Source organism: Ranitomeya variabilis, chromosome 8 (assembly GCF_051348905.1).
Source record: "Ranitomeya variabilis isolate aRanVar5 chromosome 8, aRanVar5.hap1, whole genome shotgun sequence".
In the NCBI taxonomy this organism is placed as follows: Eukaryota; Metazoa; Chordata; class Amphibia; order Anura; family Dendrobatidae; genus Ranitomeya; species Ranitomeya variabilis.
In genome coordinates, this window is record NC_135239.1 from 57,293,615 (window position 1) to 57,306,331 (window position 12,717).

Here is a 12,717-nt window from a genome sequence, read left to right on the forward strand (position 1 = left end):
AGAAACAAAATGGATGGTGACTGAACACTGTTACTCCCTCAGGTCTTAATGAATTTGTTAGCTTCAACTCTTTTCTTTAAACATCTAATATGGCGCTATTATTTTAATAGGTTCCCCCCTTTTTTCCCAACTGTTTTTACCTTTGCAGATTATATTGTATAGATTCTAATTTTGATTTTAATCAATTTTTCAGATTCGGGGCTATTTCCCCCTATCGTTTGCACAAAAATATCCTTTTCTCACCTTGGTGTCGTTTGTGTTGATGTCCTGTACTGTGGAAGGCCGTTTGGTATTCTGTCTCGTTGCATGCTGTGGAGCCATGTCCGTGGAAGCTATGTGAAAAGAAGAACAGAAAAAATAATAACAGTACAGGCATACTGCTAGTGAATACCATCTATCTACTATATAATTGTCTAAGGGTCACTTCCGTCTGTCTGTCTTTCTTTCTGTCATGGATAATCATTGGTCGCGGCCTCTGTCTGTCATGGAATCCAAGTCGCTGATTGGTCTCGCCAGCTGCCAGTCATGGCTGCCGCGACCAATCAGCGACTGCCACAGTCCGATTAGTCCCTCCCTACTCCCCTGCAGTCAGTGCCCGGCATCCGCTCCACACTCCCCGCAGTCAGTGCCTGGTGCCGGCTCCATACTCCCCTCCAGTCACCGCTCACACAGGGTTAATGCCGGCGGTAACGGACCACGTTATGCAGCGGGTAACTCACTCCGTTACCGCCGCTATTAACCCTGTGTGACCAAGTTTTTACTATTGATGCTGCCTATGCAGCGTCAATAGTAAAAACATCTAATGTTTAAAAATAATAAAAAAAATAAAAAATCATTATATACTCACCTTTCCCGCTCCTTGCGACACTCTGGTGACCGCTCTATACAAGCGGCAGGTTCCGCTGGCAAGGATGGTCTGCGAGAAGGACCTGCCATGACGTCACGGTCATGTGACCACGATGTCATCACAGGTCCTGCGCGCCTGCACGAGAAGGACCTGCCGTGACATCACGGTCATGTGACCGCTATATAAAGAAAACACCGTGTGCACTGCTATTATTGGTGCAGAGACTAGGTACCCAAATCCTTCTATGAACAGAAAAAGAAGTCTCGCACTCAACTTAAGTATATTTGTGGATTTATTTGGTGCTGAGGTAGCACTGGAGAAACGTTTCAGCCTCAATTAGGCTTTCATCAGTCACTACAACATGCAAGATGAGAATAAAATATAATACAGTGTACAAATGAACAGCAATACAAAAGCAGTAAAAAAACAATAAAAAAACAATAAAAAAACAAAGTATATACATTTTATCAAGAGAGCCATATTTGAAAAATAGTATAGATTTTATATCAGAGTAATACCGCACATAATATCATCGCTCAATATAATGGTTGTAGATAAACACAATACATTTTGGAAAAAATAGCACACATACCGTGCTGTGTCTTTAGCGCTGCTTGAACATTAGTGATGGTCAGGACACAAGTCGTGTGTGATGCCTATAAGTGGCGTGGTAAAAGAAGGGCATATATATATGACCATGTGAACGGACAAGATATGTGTAGTACTGTGCTGAGCAAGATGGTGGTACTTACACTAGGTGGTCACTTTGTGGACACGTACACAGATAATAAGGATCGGGTACTAAGTAGATAGAGGTCACTGATAGTAGAAAACAAGGAAAGAAAAGATAAAAGTATAGGTCGGTGGCATATAACTACGTATGCTGTGCGGACAGGACTTCCTGTATAATTACCTCAAATGGGCTGGCCCGGGTATATGGTGGTCCGTACAAAGGTGGCCAAGTAAGGTATCCTGTGGCTAAATGAAATATAAAGTGGGGGCTGAACATCACCAGAGGTAAGTATTTAAATGATGCGTCCTGTCATATGGTGTATATCCAACATACCTGGAGTGGAGCCGTTGTGGAGCACCGCTGTGATCTGCTCTCACTTTCCGGCCGGCACTCAGAGCAGGAAGCAGACGGCAAGGGACCTGAAGGACACCGACGGGTGAGTATGTACTGTTTGTTTTTTTACGTTTACGCTTGTAACCAGGGTAAACATCGGGTTACTAAGCGCGGCCCTGCGCTTAGTTACCCGATGTTTACCCTGGTTACAAGCGAAGACATCGCTGGATCGCTGTCACACACAACGATCCAGCGATGTCAGCGGGTGATCAAGCGACGAAAGAAAGTTCCAAACGATCTGCTACGACATACGATTCTCAGCAGGGTGTCTGATCGCAGTAGCGTGTCAGACACAGCGATATCGTAACGATATCGCTAGAACGTCACGAATCGTAACGTCGTAGCGATTGAAATTTCAATGTGTGACAGTACCCTAACCCATCTCTTCAACCTATCACTAACAACTGGTGTTTTCCCCTCAAGCTTTAAACATGCCTCCATCACACCTATCCTCAAAAAGCCCTCTCTTGACCCATCCTCTGTATCTAGCTATCGCCCTATATCACTTCTCCCTTATGCCTCCAAACTACTGGAACAACACGTCTACCTTGAACTGTCCTCCCATCTCTCTTCTTGCTCCCTCTTTGACCGCTTACAATCTGGCTTCCGGTCACACCATTCCACTGAAACTGCCCTAACTAAGGTCACCAACGACCTCTTAACCGCCAAGAGCAAGCGACACTACTCTGTTCTCCTCCTCCTCGACCTGTCGGCTGCCTTTGACACAGTGGACCATTCCCTATTATTACAGATCCTCTCATTCCTTGGCATCACAGACTTGGCCCTATCCTGGATCTGATCATACCTAACAGACCGGACATTCAGCGTCTCCCACTCACACACCACCTCCTCACCTCGCCCCCTATCTGTCGGAGTCCCACAAGGTTCAGTCCTTCGGCCCCTGCTCTTCTCCACTTACACCTTTGGCCTGGGACAGCTCATAGAATCTCATGGCTTCCAGTATCACCTCTATGCTGATGACACACAGATCTACATCTCTGGACCAGATATCACCTCCCTACTAACCAGAATCCCTCAATGTCTGTCCACTATTTCATCCTTCTTCTCCACTAGATTTCTGAAACTTAACATGGACAAAACAGAACTCATCATCTTTCCCCCATCTCACGCGACCCCCCCAACGAACCTAACCATTACAGTAAATGGCTGCCCACTCTCCCCAGTCCCACAAGCTCGCTGCCTCGGTGTAATCCTTGACGCTGATCTCTCCTTCAAACCACATATCCAAGCCCTTTCCAGTTCCTGCCGACTTCAACTCATCTGCAAAAACCCTAGTCCATGCCCTCATCATCTCTCGCCTTGACTACTGCAACCTCCTGCTCTGTGGCCTCCCCTCGAACACTCTCGCACCCCTCCAATCTATTCTAAACTCTGCTGCCCGACTAATCCACCTGTCCCCCGCTATTCCCCTGCCTCTCCCCTCTGTCAATCCCTTCACTGGCTCCCCATTGCCCAGAGACTCCAGTACAAAACCCTAACCATGACGTACAAAGCCATCCACAACCTGTCTCCTCCATACATCTGTGACCTCGTCTCCCGGTACCTACCTACCCGCAACCTCCGATCCTCACAAGATCTCCTTCTCTACTCCCCTCTTATCTCCTCTTCCCACAATCGCATACAAGATTTCTCTCGCGTATCACCCCTACTCTGGAACCCTCTACCACAACACATCAGACTCTCGCCTACCATCGAAATCTTCAAAAAGAACCTGAAGACCCACCTCTTCCGACAAGCCTACAACCTGCAGTAACCACCGATCAACCAAACCGCTGCATGACCAGCTCTATCCTCACCTACTGTATTCTCACCCATCCCTTGTAGATTGTGAGCCTTTGCGGGCAGGGTCCTCACTCCTCCTGTACCAGTTATGACTTGTATTGTTTAAGATTATTGTACTTGTTTTTATTATGTATACCCCTCCTCACATGTAAAGCGCCATGGAATAAATGGAGCTATAACAATAAATAATAATAATAATACTATATAGGGAACCTTACTTTCTGTGTTAGCTACGCCTCCTGACAAAGCCAATCAGGCGAAACGCGCGTCGAGGTGCCTTGCAGCACGGCAGCAAGGGATACCCACCCCCCACAGATCAACTATGGCCACAGGTATAGCATGACAATATTTGAAACTCAAAACCCGCTATCTTCTTTAGGCTAGTGATTGAGTTAGGGCATTAATTTTTAAAAATAAAATAGTTTTTCTCCACAGCACTTTGACATAAAATATATATTATTTACCCCTGGTTCATTCACATCTTGCCTACTACTCTACACCAAATCTTAAATGATTTAAGGCCATGGCTGTGTCCTTTCATATTTATGGATCCTCATATTGAGGCCTCTTATACATGTAATTTTATAGGATCCAGTGTGGCGTGGTTATCACTGTGCAGTTTTGCTGCTGTGGTCTTTTTTGTCTCTGTCCTCTGTGAATCTCACTCATTTATTGGAAATATGATATTGTTGATTAATGTTATCTAATATATAAAGCTGAATGTGTGTATGTGTGTGTGTGTGTGTGTGTGTGTGTGTGTGTGTGTGTGTGTGTGTGTGTGTGTGTGTGTGTGTGTGTGTGTGTGTGTATGTCCGGGATTGGCATCTGAACCGTCGCAGCTACAGCCACAAAATTTTGCACAGTCACACGTCTGGACCCCGAGAGCGTCATAGGCTATGTTGTGAGGTGAAATTTTAACCCTATGCTTTCCAATTCACCAAACAATTTTGCCCCTATCTACATAATGGGGAAAAAGTGAAAGGAAAAGTGTTGGAGGCGTCGCAGCTACAGGCACAAAATTTTGCACAGTCACACGTCTGGACCCCGAGAGCGTCAAAGCTATGTTGTGAGGTGAAATTTTAACCCCGCGCTTTCCAATTCACCAAACAATTTTGCCCCTATCTACATAATGGGGAAAAAATGAAAGGAAAAGTGTTGGAGGCAAATTAACAGCTGCCAGATGTGAACAAGGGGGACTTAAAGAATGAGAGCGATGGCGCCAAAGAGTATATACTGTACAGTTGCTAAGGTGGGGCCCCAACATGGGATAATCACCACACCACCACGGGGATATGAACACACACACACAAAATGCGCCACACACTACCACGTGCTCGAACACATATACCACCCTCAGCGCACATTTCACCACACATACACCAACCTCGCCACATAAAAGTCAAAACACAAAAGTCGCCGCTCAAAACTCGCCACGTGCAAAACTCTCCACATGCAAAACTCGCCACATGTGCAAAACTCACCTCATGGAAAACTCGCCACACGCAAAACTTGCACACGCGGAAAAATTGCCACATGCACAAAAGTTGCAACACATGCAAAAGTTGCCTCACACAAAACTTGCACATACTCAAAAGGCAGCACACATAAAACTCGCCACACGCAAAACTCGCCATGCGCAAAACTTGCTGCACACAACTTGCTACACTAACCTGTCACATGCAACTCGACACACAAAAAGTTGCTACACGCATGTCGCCACACAAAACTCATCTCACAAAAGTCGCTACATGCATGTCGCCACACGCAACTCAACACACACAACTTGACACACGAAACTCGCCCTAAAACACACACAAGTCTGGTATTATCCTTCAAAAATAAAAATCTGTTTAATAAGCAGACAAACTACAAGAGCAACAAATGTAACATATAGGAATCCGGCAGCTGTCAGTCACATGACCAGTCTATTATGTGTATGTGTGAGCTAATATATACTGCCAGGGGGTGGGCTTACTGTTGGCTGGGGATTTATCAGGCTGCCAATTTAGCTTACAAATACTGAGGTAAAAATACTGACCAAATAACGTGTGAACGAGGTCTAATACAGGAGGAGATGACATACAGATATATACTATATACAGGAGGAGATGACACACAGGTATATACTATTTACAGGGGAGATGACACACAGGTATATACTATATACAGGAGGAGATGACACACAGATATATACTATATATAGGTGAGATGACACACAGGTATATACTATATACAGGAGGAGATTACATACAGGTATATACTATATATAGGAGGAGATGACATACAGGTATATACTATATACAGGGGACATGACACACAGCAGGTATATACTATATACAGGGGAGATGACATACAGGTATATACTATATACAGGAGATGACATACAGGTGTATACTATATATAAGGGAGATGACAAACATGTATATACTGAGGTGAAAATGAGAGGTGTGAGGTGAAAATGAAAAGGTGTGAGTGCAAAATGAGAGGAGTGAGGGAAAATAGTGGAGTGATCGGAAAATGACAGATGTGAGGTCGAAATGAAAAGTGTTAGGGGGGAATGAGAGGAGTGAGGGGGAAAATAAGAGGAGTGAGGGGGAAAATGAGAGGTGTGAGGGAGAAAATGAGAGATGTGAGGGGGAAAATGAAAGATGTGATGGGGAAAATGAGAGGCGTGATGGGAAAATAAGAGAAGTGAGGTGCTATAACTAACCACAGATATTTACTATGCCCAGGCAACGCCGGGCTCTTCAGCTAGTATGTAAATAAAGCTTGTTACCTTTTCAATCTTTGCTGCTTCTGTCATGCTATATAGTCAGGTATATATAAATAGGCAATTATTATATCGTAAAACTGGACTATAGTATTATAGGTTTAAATGTTTATACATCTATTGATGTTTAGGAAGCTATAACTTGATTTGGAAGAAAAAAATATAGGTTGTGTTCAAAATATTCAGGGGCAGAGGACTTGGTGGTGACCAAACATGGAAGATCCAAAGAAATCGAAAAAAGTTGGTTACAGATCCTTGCAAAATTGGTTCCAGCTCCTTACAAAATGTAAAGCTTTCTTTATGTATAGTTAAAAAAATTACACATTGTTGGAGGAAATGTTGGCAATTTGTTTACAGCGCACTCTGACATTTACAAAGTAGCTGTATCCAGGAAGTTATCTTACCTATTCAACCACCTATTAAAGGTAAGAAGTCCAGCATTAAACCCTTCCTGACATTTGACATAAATTTACGTCATGGTCAGTAAGGGATAAAAATGTAAATATTTTTCTTCACTACCCAATGGTATAACATTCCATGACACACTTGTGGTGTCAATACTGCACCCTTAGATGACTTAATTGAAATGTGTAGTTTTGAAAATGGGGTCACCTATTGCGGGGGCGTCTACTGTTATGGCACCTCAGAGGCTCTTATAGTGGGTCATTGCACCCACAAACCATAACAGCAAAAACTGCTCTATAAAATGGCGCTTCTTCGACTCTGAGCTTTCCACTGTGCCTGAAAAGTATTTCCCGTTTACATGTAGGGTATTGGCGCACTCAGGAGAAATTTTTACAACAATCAGGTTCATTTTTTCCTATTAGCCCTTTTAAAAATTAAAAATTGGGGATTAAACAACATTTTAGTGGTAAAAATATAATTTATTCTTTCTTCACTGCTCAGTGTTTTAACATTCTGTGAGGCACATGTGGTGTCAATATGATCACTGCACCACTAGATGAATTCATTGGGGGTGTAGTTTGTAAAATGGGGTCACCTATGGAGGTTCAGTTGTTCCGACACCTCAGGGGCTCGGCCAATGTGACATAGGACCCTCATAGCATTCCAGCAAAATCTCACCTCCAATATTGTGCTTCTTCCCTTCTGAGCTTTGCACTGTGCCTCAAAAGTAGTTTTTGACCACATATGGGGTATCGGTGTACTCAGGAGAAATTGCATAACACATTGTACCAATCATTTTCTCCTATTATCCCTTTTGAAAATTGAAAACTTTGGGCCAAATCAACATTTTAGTTGAAAAAACAGTAATTTTCCATTTACTCAATCCTACTGTTGTATAAAATTCTGTGAATCGCTTGAAGGTTAAAGATGATCACTACAAGATAAATTCCTTGAGAGGTATAGTTTCCAAAATGGGGACACTTGTGGGGGTCTCCTTCTGTTTTAGCAGGTTAGGGGCTCTTCAAATGTTACATGGCATCCGCAATCTATTCCAGCCAAAACTGAGCTTCAGAATTAAGTTGGCACTCCTTCCCTTCCAAGCCTTGCAATACGCCCAAACAGTAGTTTTCCACCACATATATGGTTTCAGTGTACTCAGTGTAGCCTTATGAAAATGAAAAATTTGGGGCAAAACCAACATTTTTGCAGAAAAAAATGTATATTTTCATTCTCACGGCTCAGAGTGATAAAATAATGTGAAGTGCCTGTGAGTTCAAGGTGATCAACACATCTCTAGAAATGTTCCTTGAGTGGCCTAGTTTCCAAAATGTGTTAACTTGTGGGGGCCTTTCCACTGTTTAGCCATATCAGGGGCTCTGCAAATGTGACATGTCGTCTGCTATCTTTTCAAGCCAATTTTGCCCCAAACAGTAGTTTTCCACCACATTTGAGATTTCGGCGTACTCAGTAGAAATTGCACAACAAATTTTATGACCCATTTTCTCCTGTCATCCTTGTGAAATGCAAAATTTGGGGCTAAATCAACATTTTTGTGGGAATAAGTAACATTTTCATGTTTTTCTTTCACATTGCTTTAATTTCTGTGAAGCAGCTGAAGGGTTAATAAACTTCTTGAATGTGGTTAAGAGTACTTTAAGGGGTGCAATTTTTTGAATGCTGTCACTTTTGGGTATTTTCTGTCATGTAAGCCCCTCAAAGTCACTTCAAACGTAATGTCGTCCATACAAAAATAGATTTTGTAAGTTTTGCTGGAAAATTGGCAAGTTGCTGAACAGCTTTTAACCCTTCTAATTCTCTAGAAAAAAAAACTATTTTGTGTAGCATAACTATCTGGTTTAAGGGCATAAAAGTTAAAAGTTTAAAATTTCTGAATTTGCCAAATTTTTGCCATAATTCCGATATTTTCACAACTAAATGCCAAAAATACCATCCTTTATTTAGCACTAACATGAAGTACAAAGTGTCACAAAAAAATCTCAGAATCACATGGATACATTGAAGTGTTCCAGAGTTATTATTTCATAAAGTGTCACTGACCAGAATTGTAAAATTTGGCCTGATCAGGAAGGTGAAAACTGGCATGGACGTGAACGGGTTAATGGTCCGAGTATGGATTGAAATTTCTAGACTGTTTGCCAAAGTCTTTGATCAAAAGAACCCTGACCAAGCCTGACATTGCGGGCCATACATAGTATGCAAACGAGTATGTTATACACAACACACACACTTAGAACAGGTGAAATAAGTGTTGAACACGTTACCAATTTTCTAAGTAAATATACACTCACTGGCCACTTTATTAGGTACACCTGTCCAACTTCTTGTTAACACTTAATTTCTAATCAGCCAATCACATGGCGGCAACTCAGTGCATTTAGGCATGTAGACATGGTCAAGACAATCTCCTGCAGTTCAAACCGAGCATCAGTATGGGGAAGAAAGGTGATTTGAGTGCCTTTGAACGTGGCATGGTTGTTGGTGCCAGAAGGGCTGGTCTGAGTATTTCAGAAACTGCTGATCTACTGGGATTTTCACGCACAACCATCTCTAGGGTTTACAGAGAATGGTCCGAAAAAGAAAAAAAATCCAGTGAGCGGCAGTTCTGTGGGCGGAAATGCCTTGTTGATGCCAGAGGTCAGAGGAGAATGGGCAGACTGGTTCGAGCTGATAGAAAGGCAACAGTGACTCAAATCGCCACCCATTACAACCAAGGTAGGCCTAAGAGCATCTCTGAACGCACAGTGCGTCGAACTTTGAGGCAGATGGGCTACAGCAGCAGAAGACCACACCGGGTACCACTCCTTTCAGCTAAGAACAGGAAACTGAGGCTACAATTTGTACAAGCTCATCGAAATTGGACAGTAGAAGATTGGAAAAACGTTGCTTGGTCTGATGAGTCTCAATTTCTGCTGCGACATTCGGATGGTAGGGTCAGAATTTGGCGTAAACAACATGAAAGCATGGATCCATCCTGCCTTGTATGGAGCATCTTTGGGATGTGCAGCCGACAAATCTGCGGCAACTGTGTGATGCCATCATGTCAATATGGACCAAAATCTCTGAGGAATGCTTCCAGCACCTTGTTGAATCTATGCCACGAAGAATTGAGGCAGTTCTGAAGGCAAAAGGGGGTCCAACCCGTTACTAGCATGGTGTACCTAATAAAGTGGCCGGTGAGTGTATTTCTAAAGGTGCTATTTACATGAAAATCTCAACAGCTGTCAGTAACAACCCATCCAATCCACACAGGCAAAGAAATCAAATCATATAGATCCATAAATTACGTTATTTATAATAATGAGAAATGACACAGGGAAAAAGTATTGAACAAATGAAGAAAGAGAGGTGCAAAAAGCAATGGAAAGTCATTACACCGGCTGATATCTATCAGTAATTAGTGAGCAATGCTGCCCCTTAGTGAAAAATAATAGCAGCTATAAAAAGGTGTCGCATTACCAAGGTGCCACACAAGAAACATCTCATGATGGGTAAAACCAGTCTCAAGACCTTTGCAACCTTATTGTTGCAAAACATACTGATGACATTGGTTACAGACGAATTTCTAAACTAGCAAAGGTTCCAGCGAGCACTGTTGGGGTAATATTCCGGAAGTGGAATGAACATAATTTCACCATAAAGTCACCATCACCAGGATCTCCCTGCAAGATTTCAGACAGAGGAATGAAAAGAATTATCAGAAGAGTTGTCCAAGAGCCAAAGACCACCTGCGGAAAGCTACAGAAAACCTGGAATCAGCAGGTACAATTGCTTCAAAGAAAACTGTAAGCAATGTACTCAACCTCCATGGCCTGTAAGCACGTTCACCATGCAAGACTCCATTGTTGAACAAAAAGCATGTTCAAATGTCAAAATAAGAAACTTTGTAATATATCTTATCAGAGAAATCAGCTTCTTTCTCCTCCTTGACTGATCTTTCATTCTCAAAATTCTCACTTAACAGCTAAAATTTGTCTTCAATTAGTACAGATTCTCTCATTAGTGAGATAGGAAATGACAACTGGTGCTTATAAAGTTCTATGGAGAACTGAAACTGTTGTTTCAGGAGAACTTACAGCAGGATGTCTGTTCCTGCCTCCAGCTCCTCCCACGATGTAATTTTAAACGCACCAACTGCCATCTTCTATCTCAGTAATGTGAAAATCTGATCACATGGCACAGTTTTTTTTAGCGCCAATCATTCATCAATTTGTTCAAGTGTATTGAATTCAGAAACTTCTAATGAAAATATCATACGTTTTTACACAAGAGGACACGCACAGAGATCTATTTTCAGATAATGTTTTGATTTGGGGGCATTGCCCTTTAAGGCAAAAATTAGATTTACATATTCAGTAACCACATCATATCTAAGAATGTACATATTTTACTTTAAAAAGTTTCCCTGGATTCCTGCAATTTTTTTTTCATATTCGGTTCCCTACCTGTTCTTTCTTATAATTAGTTTTATTGATAACACAATCTACAAATGTCTTCCACAGAAGGATGGAAACACTTTACATTCTGAGATTTATCACGGAACTCTAGGGAAATAAAAGCTGCAATATGTATATAATATGTGGGAAATTTGGTTATTACATGCAGGAAGAAATTTTGTTTACTTTTCAAAGCCTTGTTTCTAAGAAATATGAGAATATTCCCTGAGGATGGTGGTCAATGTCCTTATTTTTTTTTTAATAAAGATTTTTATTGTCATTTTCAAATTGTGCACATAAATGTGAAAGTAAATTTATTTTCTAAGCAGAATAGCCAAAATCTAAAACGGATCTGGTATGCAAAAAACAGCAACTGTACCTTGGATGTTGATCCTTTTAAAGAGGTATATTAGTCTTCAAAAGTTAAAGGAGTGCTGGAGTGGGACAAAAAGTGGACAAAATAGTATGATACCCTTATAGGGGATAACAAAAAGACACAAGGTTATGGTCACCTTCAGATGTTGTGGTAAGGCACATTTTTCCAGGTACACTTGCACACAATTTTTGAAGAAATTCATAAGGGGTTACTGCAAACATCTTAGAGAACTAAGTAACCACAGATCTTCGGTGATCTTCATGTAATTCTGGACAGACTGAATGATGTCTACATCACTTCCAGTAATCCTTGTTCTTTTTTTTACACCGCAGATAGTTCTTAATGACATTGGCTCTATATTTTGGGTTGTTGTCTTGCTGCAAAATACATCAGACGCCTACCTGATGGTTTCTGCCTGTTTTTCTCAGCACTGAGGACACCATTAATCCTGAACAAATCCACCACTCAATTTGCTAAAATACAGCCCCTAAATTGGAAGGACCCGCCATCGAGGTTCACTGTCCCGGCAGACATTCAGTATTGTATCATATTATGGTTCTTCAGCAAACAAACTGCCTTATGTTACAGCCAAATATTTCACAATTTAACACATTAGTCCAGAGCACCTGCTGCCATTTTTCTGCTCCCCATTTCCTATGTTTTTGTGCATAACTAAGTCACTTGGCCTTATTTCCATGTCAAATGTATTTTTTTGTTGCTTCAATCCTTCCATGAATGTTGTGAATTAGACTTTTTTGGCTCCCTCTAGTGGTTACTAGTGATATGACTCTGGGATTTCCTTCCCTCTGTTTGCACCCAGCTGGGTCGTTACTTCAGGGGTGTTGCTATATAAACCTCCTGGAACCTTAGTCCAGTGCCTGGCATCGGTGTTATCAGACACATTCTGTTTGCTCCTGTTTGCTGGTCCTGGTTCGT